This window comes from Perca fluviatilis, chromosome 22 (genome assembly GCF_010015445.1).
Source record: "Perca fluviatilis chromosome 22, GENO_Pfluv_1.0, whole genome shotgun sequence".
In the NCBI taxonomy this organism is placed as follows: domain Eukaryota; kingdom Metazoa; phylum Chordata; class Actinopteri; order Perciformes; family Percidae; genus Perca; species Perca fluviatilis.
Window position 1 is genome coordinate 24522295 of NC_053133.1, and position 15573 is coordinate 24537867.

A 15573-nucleotide genomic window follows, 5' to 3' on the forward strand; every position below is an offset into this window, starting at 1 on the left:
AGTCCAAAAGCCACTGCCAAACCGCCGGCTATAGTCCCAACACAGGCAACTGTCACACAAGAGATATAGCTGACAATTAGGAAACTGTCGCTGTCATTCACTCCCAATCATTCACATATGAAATTGACCATTGGTCCAGAATGGGAGGATAGACTTCAGTGTTTTTCTTTCTTTACTTCACTGTTTTTTTTTCTTATTATCTCCTGTTGAGGCTTCACAGAGACTTTCCCACTTGTCAATTCTCACTAGCCATTTGGCCATCAACCACAGCACACAGAGGGCATCTGGCAAGTCCCATGTTCCGCTTTTGTATGACTTCCAGGAAACCGCTGTGTCCATGGACGAAATAAAAAGGAAATGATAGAAAACTGGAAGAGTGTAATTAAAAAAAAAAAATCTGTATTAACTCAAAAGGGAAAAAAGTGCCTTAAAGGAAACTACGTGACCTTGGCTTCCCATCATTTGTATCAATTATGATATATTCGACTTGTCAGTTTCAATTGCTGAGGTCTGTTGCAACACCACAGACAACATTTTTACAAGGGAGTTAACTGACAATAAGATCAGAGTAGCCTCATAATCACATTTTCACTCCATTATTCAGTCACGTTAGCCGTAGCTTTCCTACACATCATCGTCAGTCAATACAGATGCTGTGGTAGCGGTTGCTAAAAGAAGCTAAAGCCCCTTTCACAAATGCACTGCAAACATGAACTTACCTAGACATTACCCAGCGGAGCTGTATGTGAGAAACGGTCTTTACCCAGCCAGCTCCCGAGCACAAAGTTCGTGTAATATGCAATTGAGCCCAAAGTCTGAGAAGCTACTGTACAGCGGCCGAGTGGGTATGTTGATGACGGCATCACCCAGATGTGCCAGTCACTGGAACGAGATAAAAAAAACTGTCCAACTTTTCCTCCGTACCGTGCTTAACCAGCCTTTAATACAACTAATTCATTCATTCATTCATTCATTCATTCATTATTTTGCCTACTGTTAAAAAAAGCAAAGACAGGCTACTCTTTTTGCACTTGCTCTGTTTACTTAAAATTTTTATTTTTGTATTCCTCCTGAAAGTGACTTCAATTTGTGGTTGGATTGTAAGCCTACATTTGGCTTCAGGTTGCACAAAAATTTCATTTTACTTGAACAGTGCAGTGTTAAACAATTTTTTTAAATAGAGATTTGAACCTCGCTGAAAATTGTTTTGTGTAATAATGGGCAAAATTTCTGTTAATAATTGAGCAATTGGAAAATAATCAACCCAGTCTCATGGCGGTTCGTGAAATGGTCACGTTATTTGATCTATTGATTCTTGTTCACGGGGGACGTTTTTCTCGTTTTTTGGTGGTGGCCAGCACGAAAATGTAAACTAATGTATTTAAATGGGAAGCAGATGTCGTGATCACAGCACGAATACGGTAGCGAGTAGTATGACGTGCCAAAAATCTGCATAAGGAGGTTGGTTGGGGTGGTGGAGGATGGTCAAACAATTCAGGACTTTCACCCCGGAGGCCGGGGATCGCGTCCCGCGTGTGGTGTTTTGTTTCCGCGACGTTCCCGGCGGCCGTGTCCCGGCGTGTGAGGCGGCGTCCTCCCCCGCGGCCGTCTCCCGGCGTGTGAGGCGTCCTTTCCCCGTTGTTTTTTTTCCTGAACCCAACCTCCGCCATCCCGTTATTGTCGCGCGTCCCCTGCGGCTGTGTCCCGGCGTGTGAGATTAATTGTTTGGGACAGCCCTATAGCGACAGACAGGGGTGTCCTGAACAAACCTGTTTTTAAATTGTTTAGCCAGCTTTTTTTTTTTTGCCTCCATTTTCTTTTGAACCAAAATTTGTCTTCCGGCATGTGGCAACAGCCACATGCCGAGAATCAAAAACAAAACACCTTCGACGTTCTGTGTGTGTGTCGCGTTAGGGCACGGCAGTTTCCTGCGGCGTCGCTATGACGACCAGTCACGCTCGCCTCACACATGAGGCGGTACTAAATCTGCAATGGAAAATGGAGGATGGGGCACCGCTGCCGAGCCGTGCCGGTACTAGCATTGGGTAAGCGCCATAACTAGACCTATCTGAATCACTGGAAAAATCGGTTGTGATTCAGAGGTCTGGGATAAGCCCAGACAGGTGCAAAGAAATCACCAGTTTCAGCCAAAATGTTTTTAATCACTTAAAAGTTGTCATTTGCTTGATACAATATATCTTTCTAATCTTACAGAAAGTGAAAACCTAGCCAGTATATAGTAGGTGGAGATGACTCCTATAGAATCCACAGGTCAAAATAAGTAGGTCAGGGTTAACAAAACATCAATAGTGTGGAAAAGGTATATGTGAGAAAAAAAGACTAAATTTAATGATTTCCTTCCCTGACACATTCTGCACATTGACAGTTCAAAGAGCACCATCCTCATATTTTTTTTTACTATCTATCTATCTATCTATCTATCTATCTATCTATCTATCTATCTATCTATCTATCTACTGTATCTATCTATCAAGGTCTTACTTGTATTTCATCTCTGCCTCTGTCTGTCTCTAATTGTTTTCTCATCTCACTCTCCGGGGATGTGTAGGCATGGCCTTATTATCCTGCCTGATCAATGTGATTTATAGGTTTACGGAGTGAGACATGCAAACTTTCTCATCTCCTGGGGATAAACCGAAGAAATCAATCACACACACACACACTCGCTGTGTGTGGGGCCAATCCAGACCTGAAAACTACTTTCTCCAAAGATCATCCTGGAAGCAGTAGCACTCTTGAAATTGAGCTTCTGTGTGCAAGTTGGTTTTTTTCTTCCTCCAAATACTCCATTTAATCTTTATACTAGCATAGTGCTTTGTGTGTATGCTAAAAAATATACACGATCTTGATGTTACTCAGCTGAATCACCTGGAAGAAACTTTTTACGAAACATATATTACATATATTATAAACAATATTGTCTTTCACTACAGTTGTGCTGATCAATTTGTTCATGCAATTGCACCGTGCAGTCATTTTCCATGATGCAGATGGCCTCCTTGTTAACATAAATGATGTTGGCCCTCAGGAGGACAGCAGGAAATCATATTGCTGTGGAGATAATTCCCGCCAAGATCGTGGTTTTTAATGACATTCAGCTTCATAGCAAGAGGCCCCACACTTTTCAGACCTAAATTAACGTAGTCTTGCTGCTTGTGTTTGTATTGATTTGTCTACATGACTCAGGCTGACTAATAAAGGCTTAAGGACAATAAAAGCCTTCCAAAGACTGTATTGGATGAAAGCTTCTCTGATTTAACACCTCTCTCTTATCCTTGATGATAAATCCCACTGTGCACCTGCCAGACAGGTGCAGTGAGTCACATCAACATACGGCAAGCTGCGAGAGTCACAGTGTGACTTCTGCGGGATCGATACCAATACAGTTCAGCATTCAGAATCAGCCTTAAGCCTAAAAAAGCTTGCTGTGTAATGCATGTCAAAGACTGAATTGTCTCCATCCAGCTCAGCAAACTCTTTAAAATACATCCAGTAAGGTTAGCGTCCTTTAGCCTGAAGCTACTGACACTGACAAAGTTTGCTAATGTATGATAGGTTGCTGCTAGTTTATCAGATTTCATTGGGGTTTTTTTTGCTTGAAATGGTCTGTGGAGTGGATTTTTTATTACAGGACCTGACCAATGAACTTAGACTTTCTGTAACCAAAACTTTAAAGGTCCAATATCTAATACTGACAGCTAGCGTTTAAATTGGTTACTGTAGTCCAAATTCCCCCTTCTTCCTCCACGCAGTTGCTAGTAGCCAAGGAGGACACGGAGGATTAAAAAAACATGGACTCTTCAAGAGAGGTAATGAGTGATAATGGGTGATATAATAGAGCAAGGGAGAAGTGATGGAGTGACGAGTACGACTCTAGAGTCAGAAACAAAGTGTCTCCCCTGTGTTTTCTGACCACGGTGGGAAATCTTTACCAGGAAACGCTTCGGTATTTTGTGTGTAATTCTGCTCCGCGGTCTGCTCTGGTCCCTGTGTATGTGTACTACTGTGTACAAAGTACCGTAGTATTGTGTGCAAAGCACCAGTCAATTTAAGTACACGCTTAATGGTCCCATGAAAAACGGATATTTTCATGAACTTCCGTCAACGAGTCAACTCTCAAGAATTCAGAACGAGACTTTTCTGTGAGCAAGACTTCGTTAGATGCAATAAAAAACAGAACGGATCGAGGGAAAGGGAAAGAAAAACCTTTTACTACTCCATAGGGTCCTTTCCATAATGTTGTCAGACCCTAAAGATAACAATTTGAGCCTTTCACTGGCAAAAACAGCTTTTTAAGTGGACGTACATTGATGGTTCATAATTGCCCCGTGTGATTACACTGCAGCCCGTTTCCCGGCTGCAGTGCTCTCGCTCAATGCTGGACCAATTTAAAAGAATATGTTGTCCCACATTAGTCACTTAGACACAGAAACATTGGAAAATAGGGTCCAGGTTGAAAACCAAAGTTTTGCCAAGTTGGATATATTTGAGGAAAAATCCAGATTTTCTAGTTTACTAGTCGTTACTACGACAACCTATAAGTTGATGACAAGGAACTACAAATCAGAAAATGTTCAATGCAGTAACTTGTCACGACTGTAGCAATAGTATGACCTACTGAGAATGGCTCCAGGAAGTTATCTTTAAAGCACGTTGAGAACAATACAAACAGCAGCAGAACGTATGACAATGCCTACTTGTCATTAAGTTCATATAGTGAGAGCTATTTATTCCCTTAAATGTGTCAACATAATCAGCGTATAAAGTTGACGCTGATTGTGTTTCATTAAAGGGAAGATGTAATTGGCAGTAATCACGCAGTAATCAAATCCAAATCACATTTTCCGAGCCTTTTGAGCCTCGACTCTGACTTTGATTTGGTGACGTGTGAATGTGTCTGGGGTCGCGGCGAGACGTCCAGTGACTGTCGCTGGATGATGTTTTATCGGTTTTCCAATGGCTCAATATCTTCAATTAACTCCAATTACACTTGTTTAAGGACAATTAACCATTAATCAACAGAGGGAGGTGGGTGGTAAATATTTACTTATTCATCATTACACATTTCTTGTTTTGCCCATGATTATTTTATGAGCCAGTTTTCTTATAACGTGTGCTCGTGTGCGCAGCATCCTAATTTAACGGGCTGGCGTCCCTGATTGCACATTCATCACAGATGTTAGACCATCGTCCCAAAAAGAGAACTGACTGAACTATTCAGGGGGTCAAATATACAGAGTGAGAGGGGTCGCCGCAAAAGCGTGAACACGAAGAAAAACTGGGGGAAAGCGAGTGAAGCGAGTGTGTATTTTTGAGTTCTGTGGGTTAATTCAGTGCCTTTCAGCTACAATTGCCGTGTCTAAACATCCATGAGCCGTAGAGGGATGGAGGGAGGGAGGGAGGGAGAGAGGGAGGGAGGGAGTGAGGGAGGGAGAGGCAGAGAACTGAGGGGCATGGATGGAGCAACAGCACAGCGCTCAGACACAAGAGGGAGAGCTGGGGAGGCAGCTGCTGTGTGAGCTATGAGCAGGTAGAGCGAGAACAGGCAACCGAGGGAGAGGTGGGGGGAGAGAGAGAGAGAGAAAGAGAGAGAGCAAAAGCAGAGGGAAAGGAGGGAGGGATGGAGTCTTGTCTCTTCACCTGAAGATTACTTTGTCTCACACTTCTCTCACCCTGAGCGCTAGAAGGAGCAGCGAGGAGGGAGCAGAGTTGATCAGGAGGTGCCAGCTCTCGCTCTCTCTGGTCTTTTTTTTTTTCCTCCTTTTTTCTTCTGTTGGGGGGATTGGGGGGGGGGGGGTCAGCTGGACTTCTCTGCGAAAAAACCCCGGTGATCAGCCTCCACTGGAAAGACTGAGAGATAGAAGCCGACGGCGCGTCAAGGAGAGAAGACTAAAAAAAGAAGTGAGAAAACTGCAGTCAATTGCGCTGGCCGCAAGGGAGGAGAAGTTTCACAAAAAATCTACTACTGAGACCTTTTAAAAAGGTAGGATTCTTTTTCAAATATATTTCTGTGCTAATATGCATTTGATAAAACCGCATCACCTAAACTGGTGAATGTGACCACTTGCATCTGGATTACTATAAAATCCCCATCATATATTCATTTGTTGCACATAATGACCAGAACAACCTGTTACAAAGGTAAGTCTTTAACTGCTCGAGAGGTCTTCTTCTGGCTGTGTGTGTGCTGCAATCGTGAATATCGTCTGCTGACTTTTGAGAAGTCGCCGCAATTTTCACTTGTTTAGTTTGACTGAGCCACATGGGGGGGGGGGGGTGACAACAAGGTGAAGTAGAATAGAGTGGTGATAAGAGGAAAAACAGAAAAAGCTGAGCGGAGAATGAAGAGAACAATCAGAAGAGAGCCAGGGAGAGGCAAAGAGATCCGTGGGAGAAACCGGGTGTTTGAGTGAACAGAGGGGAGGCAGAGAGAAAGAAATACATGAGTGTTAAGGAGAGTTGCACTGAGAAAGAAAGTAAAAGAGGGATAAGAGGAGGAGGAGGGATGGAGGACTGGAGTGCCGGGGGCTCGCTGGCAGCCAACTCAGTAACCAAGGCAGCTGACATGAGGGAGAGCCAACAGGGGACAGTGGGATTTCTATTTTTCACCCTTGCCGAGATACGCCGGGGCTCTGCCAAGTCCCCTGCCTCATCCCCCACGGATAAAGATTTCATTGGGCGGAGCTGTGACCGAATTCATTAAGCATCTACATGTACTCTCTCCTGGCCGCTCTTACTCTTATGTTCTCCCAAACTCCCTCTCCACTCGCACTCTCTGGCTGATACTCACTCTCCCACATCTGCTCCTCCCCTCTCGCTTTCATTACAGTCTCAAATGGCCCTATAACAGCCTTGATTCGTGTGTTTGTTGCATCAACAGTTGTATTTTGTAAAGCTTGGCGATGGCAGTGAATAATTAAAGACATAAGGTATGATTCTTGAGGGAGGATATCTATCAAAAGGGCTACTTTTGGAAAGACTGGCCCCAAACCCAAAGTTGATCAACCTTGGTGCACCAGCCTTTATGCAGCCGAGGGCCACGGGAGATTTCGTAGATGGAAACTTGCCGACTTTGCTAGCGTGCGGGAATTTGGGGAATTTTAGGCCAGAAAAGGGGTGTAAAATCAGGTTGACTTTTGCAGTTTTAATGTCAAACTGAAATTCTCTAAATACAGAAAAAAAAAGAATTACGTATTCGGTATTCTCATGCATTTCTTATTTAAAACTGCATTCCCTTTAGATGAACATGATGACATTAAAAGTGAGTAGTATAATAAATCATTTTATAATAACAGTGGATTACATGACTGTCTGTAGGTGAAACGGGTTACTCGTATAGTGACATAATCACCCCCTCAGCTTAATGGAGCTTTTTAGCGTTTTTTTTTTTTTTTTAGCCTCTGGTTTCAGTTTTGCGGCCTAGCTTTGCTGTTTTAGTCATTGATTTATTTTCCAGCAGCAGCAGGCAGTTGTTTCCATTGTCTGATAAACTGACTGAATGTTACCTGCCTGCACAGAATCCAATAATGTTCAATTTTAATGTTTTCTCACAGTTTTCTTAAAATAAGCACAGCTTATTTGAGGAGGTCATAGCGTTATAAGTTTTGGAGAAAGCTGGATATAAATGTTTTTGTATGTGTTCACTGGATATATTATAGTCTTTTCATACCTTTACAAGTCACCAACCCTTTAGGTAAAAAGCTGGTAAAAGGCTCCTTATTGTTTCCACGATGTGAGACACTTTGCTTGCGGTGAAATCAATAGCCCAGTAAAGTCTTAATTGAATGACTGCAGGGCCTGGAGCCTGATGGGGCTTTATGGGCTACCAGAAGGCGCCTTTGAGAGCATGCGGAATAACAAGGACTCTGCCGGCATTGTTGTGGTCTGGGAAACAACGTCACATCACTCAGCCAGGCCTGGCAGGCGTCAGCGGCAAAGAGAGTGCGTTAGCGCTTGTACACCTGCCATTATGCTTGAGCTGAGGCCAGTGTCATCTTACCTCTAATTAGCCTTTGTTCCTTTGAAACCCTTTTTTTGGCTCATGTGATCATTATGCAGCACATTTTCCCCGTGATATGTGACACCAGGGAGTGGTAGCGTAGATGTCATCATGGTGATCCAAGACGGAAAAGCACCCTCAGGGCAGAAAGATAGTTGACAGGAAATGGACAAATGTCAAAACGAGATGTATGTTTTCTGTACACGAAACACCCTCGTAGTGTTTTGTAGCAGAGCGAATCCTTTTGTTGGAGCTGGAACTCATCTGCCAGAGCTGTTGATGGATTGACTGACCCCGGGGCTATTGAAGACAAAATGCTAAATGCATACTTTTGGTCACGCTGCACAATGTCACCCATCATTTTGTTAGCCAGTTTGTCCACAATGGAAAGCGTGCAGATCTTTAATCAATTAGTAAGTAGAAATTGTAAACTGAATAAGTATTCTTTTCAACTGAAATGAATGGGAGTCTTGATCATTTTGAGGAGTGACCAGTACAAACCAAGAAAGCCAAATATATTTGTTTTACTGATATACAATTCTTGTTTCGGCCTTGTTTTTTTCTTATTAATGGGAAGTAATGGGTAGTACATGAGGACATTTCAATATAAGCTTTCTCAGAAAAGCTGTCCTTTCATATATTAATATCCAATTCCTGCAAGTTTACAAAACCATTCATCAAATACATACCAAACATTCCCAATTTAAGACCTTTTTCGTCTGAAATTGTCACATGTTTATAAAATGAATACGACCTCTCATTGTGTCAATGGCGTTCACACACTGAGTCCGAAACTTTGTCTGTCAAAGTTTTCCAAACATGTTCGATTTTCTGCTGGGAATCGGGGATGGTACTGATTGCAAAACAAAGGATGTACAAAAAATAAGACCGCTTTAGGCAGCTTAACGATAGCTTCTTCTTAATGTCATTCATTCATTAGCCCCGTTTGGGCCTAGTGCTATCCATTTCACCCACGTAATTAATTCAGTTGTTAGCAGGCTTTGACTTTCAATGGGATGCAGCTCTGGCCACTGGTTAATCCATTTAGTATCGTATTGCGAATTAATAATGAATGAATAATAACACATCGGACTCAGTGTGCAGGGTTTCTGTACGTAACAATTTTTATCGAATGACGTATTAAGCACATACGAAAAATACAGACTTGGTGTGCAAAGGCCTTCTAAATGGTTAAAGACACTTAACAGTTTTAGCGAAATATGTCTGCAATTTAACTTGCAGTATCTCTTAACAAAAAAAGCACAACCAGCATTTTTCCAGAAGCATTTGTTTAGCAATAAGTTAAAGAAGAGGCACACGGTGGACAAATGGACTGTGGCAGCTAAAAATACAACTGTAATTTAAACTGTCAGTACCAACACTTCCACCTTAAAGAACACCTACAGCAAGTAATAAGACCATTCCCCGTGAGTTTTTTTTTTAACACAAGCAACATCTCCCCTGTTCTCCCCCAGTGTATACAGTACAATAATTGGGTGTAATTCATACGTGTGCACAGGCCAATGATTGTGTGTTAGTCGGAGCAACTTCCTCAATTCCAGAGCCTGATCCAGAAGATGCAGGTTTTCTTTTTATTAGGCTGCTCCTGCAACCTCAGACAGTGAAGTATTCCATCCCCTCTTGGGTTGAAGAAAGCAATCATGTTTTGACTTCATTTTTTTTGTAACCAGGACTTTGTGACTCTCGGGCAATGGATTCATTCAAAATGAGAGTTGCTTAGAGTAATAGACAGAAACACCTCATCTCTGAAATTAATTTGAATTGATTCTCCCTGGTCCTTTTCCCCCCTCCTGCTCTGACAAGGTTTTGAGAAGGAAATTTCAAACGTTCAAGGCCACATGTAAAAATCTATTTCTTAATGAAGCATATCTGAGAGATGAGCTGTCTGTCTCAGTAGTCCTCACTGTGGACAGGAGAGCTGCATATACCAAACGTGCTTTAACTGTTGCATGGTAACTAACACGCTGTAGAGCTCATTAGTTTCCACTAACCAATTGGGATCCCTATACAAAAAAAAACACTCTGCCTAAGTTTATTCATTTCCCATCCACAAACGATGATTGCCATGATTTGTACTTACACTTTTCATTTTAATGATCAAGATGACAAATCAAAATCACCAATAAACCACATCTGAATGACAGAGGTTAAAGACACTGATGCCATCTGGTTTGCTGATGCCATCCGACATGCAGAAACGTCACTGTCCAAAGAAGAACAATAGCATGGCCACAGCTGTGGTTCATGACAAGACACAAACATACATGTTAGCACTACACGCCAGTTCAAACAATGGACAGTTAAACAGAGCTGCCAAAACTGGTATCAAACTGGAACTTGTACAAAGCTTCATTTTGCATTCAGATACAAGTCAGCTAGCAAGCTAATGGCATGTAGCTAATGTGTTGTCTTGAATATTCTAGCCCCAATGGTTCCCGAACTTTTTCACGTAAAGGACCCTGAAACTGACACCACATAGACCACGGACCCCCATATAATAACATTTCCTCCCAGCGTACGCCACCTTATAGGTTATTTGCTTTTAGATGTTTTACTACTTTAAGTGTATGAAATCCACGACCAAAATAGTCATGAATTATGTCATTGCGTTACTTATGGATGGAATTATAGTGACGATTATAGTGAAAAACGAATTCCCATTTTGCTGGGGACCCCTTGGAACACCCTCAAGGACCCCTGGCAGTCCGGCAGCTCCCCCCCCTGGAAACCCCTTTTTTTCAAAAACCCCCTGGACCACTCTGCGGAAACTGTACTGCTGACGATTACTCCTCAAATGGACTATCTCTGCTACCCTCACTTTGCAAACTAAAAGCAGAATCTCAGTTATTTTCAATTTCAAAAGGGTATAGTCAACTTAGAGCGACATTAGATAGAATACAAACAAGTGAGTGCGTGCCTCACAGCAACGTAAAGTGTAAAGGCGGGGAAACGACGACAGTGGGTAGAGATGACCTGTGATGGTGTAGCATCAATACTATGTCTGTGAATGAATTGGAAAATAAATACTTTAACAGAAGGTTTCACATCAGCTGCAGCCATCTTGGGTGTTTTTGAAAATGCCTTAACGGCACTCTTCTTTACTAAACCAGTTTTATGTTTGCTTGTTTCCTCATCACGTAGCATATTTTGCATGAAATGTAAAGTGCCACAAGTTTACAGTCATTGTCTGAAACCCACCCCCATTGGTGTCAGTAAAAAAAATATCTGTTAAGGCCAAACCTTAAGTCCCATGAGCTGCAGTTCTGACTGTGGCCACTACTGCAAAATCGGCTGTCCCCCTTACTGAAAGGTCACCAGCTTAATTCACACAACAGCACATGTGCTCACCGTCAACCTGTTCAAACATCCTACCAACACATTTATCACACTCTGGATTATAGCAACAAGAAAAACCCTTAAATATAAGTGCAAACTATGGTCCGTAATAAGATCAAAACCAAACATCCCCTATTTAATTTAAAAAAATCCATCTCTCAGGCATAGGCGAAATAGAAACAGCTAATGGACCTTCAGCAAAAGCCAAAAATAATCATCACATTACATAGGAATACAGTGTGACCTTGGTCCTGGCAGACAGTGATTACGTTTTATTGGCCCAAAAGAAGGAGCCCAATACTCACCAATGTACTCTGGCTGAATAAAATGGAGCGTGGTGGGGAATGAATTATAGTCTCTGGAGTCTGTGAGCTCCAGTCAACTTTTTCTCTCATATAGCAATAGTAGGGATGAAACGCTATAAATCTTACCCAGAGATCCATTAGGTTTCTGTACTCTGCAGCACACAGTATACGGCTACTCTCTCTTTTTCTCACTCTGTCCACGGCTCTTTGGATCAGCCCTGACAGTAAAATAATGTGTCATGGTAATTCATGTTATTCAGTATTTTGTATGTGCATTTATGCATTTTCGAGAACATACAGTATCTGTCTCTGTAGTATGTTGTGTGTTTAACTCAAAGAAACCACTGAATTACTAGAAATCACATAGAGAAGGCATCTCTCTGTCAAGCCCACAAAAGAGGTCTTCAAGGGTCCAAGATCTTGGACCTGATCTACAGTAAATCCCAAACCCAATGTACGCAAGTTACAACAGAGACAATCTGAAAGGGATCCAAGAGACAGTCACACAGCATCCCCCCCCTCAACGTGCTCAACTAAACATTTTCTTCACGGTTAAAGACGTGTTGTCTAAACTTGTTGGTCCTGCCATCGATTTACAGGCAAGCCAAAGTGTTTCTTGCACGTTTGTTTAGCGTCAAAAATATGTGGCCGTTTGGCTCGGTTGGTGGAGGAGGCGCACATGTGCAGAGGTTTGTTCCTCGATGCGGAGGGTTTGGGGTTCGGGTCCGACCTATGATGGTTTTCCTGTGTGTCTTCCCCCCTCTCTCTCCCCTTTCATATCTCTCTGCTTTCCTGTCCAGTAAAGGTGGAGATGCCCAGAAAAAAAATTAGACTGAATTGGAATAAACTTGAACCAGCACGATTCTGATAGCTTTAATTCTGCATGAACCTTATGGGCCGGACCGGACAAGCTGTATTTCTCAAAATTTTACTTTAATGGCATAGTGCAATCAAAAGCTATGGTCGCTCTTGTGAAATAGGCCATGCCTGCTTGGGTTTGGTGGTAAAAAGGTTTTGCCAAAAATTTTAAATTGCGGTAAATCTGTTGTGCGGAAATTGGCATGGCCTGTAATGATGCATTTGTTCTGATCACTGTGTGTGTTGGTGTGTGTATGCGTATTTCTTTGTCCGTAACCTCTAAAGACATGGGTGTGCGGGGGGATGGGGTGTGTGTGTGTTTGCATCAGCCAAGATTGCTCATGAAATATGACCCCTGGAAAAGTTTCCTGTCCGCATTCTCCTCCCTTGAACTCCAATCCATTATCTCCAGGTATCAAATCCATCCCAACAGGTGTAGTAGTGTGTTAAATTATATGGGCCTGTGGCAGCCTGCCACAGACACCGGGATGAAAGAGAAGCACAAGATCAGGTGCAGAGTGCTGGCTCTGCTTATACACACACACACAAACACACATATACCAGCATAGCTTACACATTTCACAGGGGCCCCATACTGCAGTTATCGCCCGCATCATCGGCAGCTGCGAGGGAAGTGAGAGTGTCACGCCATGACAGTCATCTGATTGAAGTTTAAGGGATTTTTTTTCCTATCTTGGAGGAGATGTGACTCAAATTTCGAAGACATATTGTAAGATACAGTTTGCTCTCTGATTGGCTGGAAAGCTTTTATCTGAGCTTCACTCTGAAACATCATTTTTTTCCTCCATATCGTGAAGCATCTGATCGATAGCGCGAGAGTCATGTAGCCAAAGGAGACAAAGTCAGGAAAGAGAAGTCTCTCATCTGTTTCTTTCCTGCTGTTTGCTGAGACATGTAAGAATTGTTAGTTGTTTGAGGGAAAAGAATACATCTTTACACTACACTTTTTGCCTCGCAGTACTGGAAATGAAATAGTTTGGATTCATCCACTCCTGTCAAACTCTACGACACCATGATAAAAATGATCCTTACTCAAACAAGACAAACAAATTCTGTAAAATTGCTGAATTTATATTCTAAAAAAATGTCTTTCAAAGCAGCTATAATCAATATTTTTATATTAGTAATGGATCAAATGACAACATTTTATGTAAAGGGGGCGCTGGCAATGATGCAGTCACAGAAAATTATCATCAGATTCTGTAGGAGCTTTATAGCTTCTTTAAGCTCAGTGTTTTATCACCGCTCTAATAGCATTGCTTTCGTATGCCGTTTTCAGCTAAAAATCTCAAAAAAACCCACTGTACATTACTTTCCAGCACTTAAAAGACAACGAGACAGACAAAATTAGCGACAAGCTGGTGAACAAAGTGTAGTAAAGTGGAGCATTTAGCAGCTAAAGAGACAACCAAGTCCCTCATAAGATGGTGGAGACCCAAAATGAGCTAAAAGGAGAGTAATGAATGTTCTACGTGCTACATGTCCACTGGATGTGTAAACGTTCAACTGTTTTGATAACACGTTTGCCATATCAATATTATAAAAAGGTGTCAATCTTGTGTTTACAACTTGTTAAACTGTCCCCAAGTGGCTAAACAAAATCTGTTAATACAAGCTTAAGAACATAAAACATGTTTGGTTATTCCTTTTTGGTCACATTCTTTATATAAAGTTTGATATTATTATTCATATTGTAAGCAGTTGGCATGGATTTAAAAATCCTCTCTAAACTTAAAATTGTCTCAGTCACACTATTTTGGTTTTATTAAACATTTAATTTACTTGTGGATAAGAAATGAAAATGTACAATGATTCAGAGTTTAACACATTAGATTGGTTATAAGTTAGATGAATATCAAGCTTAACAAATGAATGCATGAAACATTAAATCCAAATTTGCGTCAAATATTAACTTGCTCTGCCAAAGCTGAATTTGTGGTGTTAATTTGCAGGGAATTAAGCTTCAAAATATGATTTATGATGAAATTACTTGTGAGAACATTATATTTTCTTGCAGTTGAATGATGTTGCCGAGCCCCAGTGAAAGAGCTCCAGTCAGAAATGTATTTGTTCACGCTGAGCAAAGTCCTTCGTGTTCATGCATGCAGTTTGATGGGGCCGACATCACCGACGCCTTGTTGCAGTGATGGGTGGGAGTGCCGGGGCGGGGCGTCTGCCATACACCCCCTCTACACACAAACAGAGATGAGTCGTTTGATCTCACTCAGAAGCGATCTCCCCCTCAACAGCAGTCATAACCCCCCTGAAAACACACACTTCTACACCCGTCCTCCCTCACATCCCTCTGCCTGGCATCATTATACTTCCCTTTGAAATCACATTACCTGTATCCTCTTTTTCAGCTGAGGAGTGTATATAGTAGTAGATGAGACAGAATGGGAGATGTAGAGGAGGACAGAAGTGAGGAAATAACCACAGTAGGAGTTCAGTGTCAGCCGTCTACAGGAATTCCCAGTCCGATGGGAGGATCAGTTCTTTTTCCTACTGTATTCATGGTTTCGAATGTCTCCCGAGGGATTTGTGTGTCTCCTGTAGTAGCCATAAAATCAAACTCGTGGAAAAATGTTAAGCAGAACCTGTTACCATTTCCCAGCAAGCGTGGTTGTGATCGTTTGCAAGTCAATAGATGTCTAGATGCGCAAGTTAAAGGTTTTTAGACATCTGGATAGCCTAAAATAATTATTTGAGAGACTTGAGGTAGCAGAACAACCTGTAATCATAACATAAAATCATCTTATAAATTGGACATGCTAGCTAACAGTTGCTCCTTAAGCACATCCAGGAGCTTTACAACATTTGGAGCAACATTAGTATTCATTTGGAGTCTTTGAGCTCCGTTTTTGGTCTCCACCAATGTCTGAGGGATATAATATAAACTTAGCACAAAAAGTAAGGAAATGTGTGTTTGGTAGATTATTTCTCTGTGGTAACAATGCTTTTTGGCAATAAATCTTATACCGTTGGAAAGCCTGTTTAGTTCCCTTTCAAACT

At 41.8% G+C, this 15573-nt stretch overlaps 1 protein-coding gene across 1 annotated transcript in view; it reads left to right on the forward strand.

Moving 5' to 3' along the window:
* The first annotated feature begins 5838 nt into the window (after window positions 1-5838).
* Window positions 5839-15573, forward strand: part of LOC120551899 (cadherin-20-like) — a 97271-nt gene continuing 87536 nt past the window's right edge. Inside the window, exon 1 of the mRNA XM_039789472.1 lies at window positions 5839-6004. The gene's annotated coding sequence lies outside the window, so the exon portion shown is untranslated. The remainder of the gene's footprint in view (window positions 6005-15573) is intronic.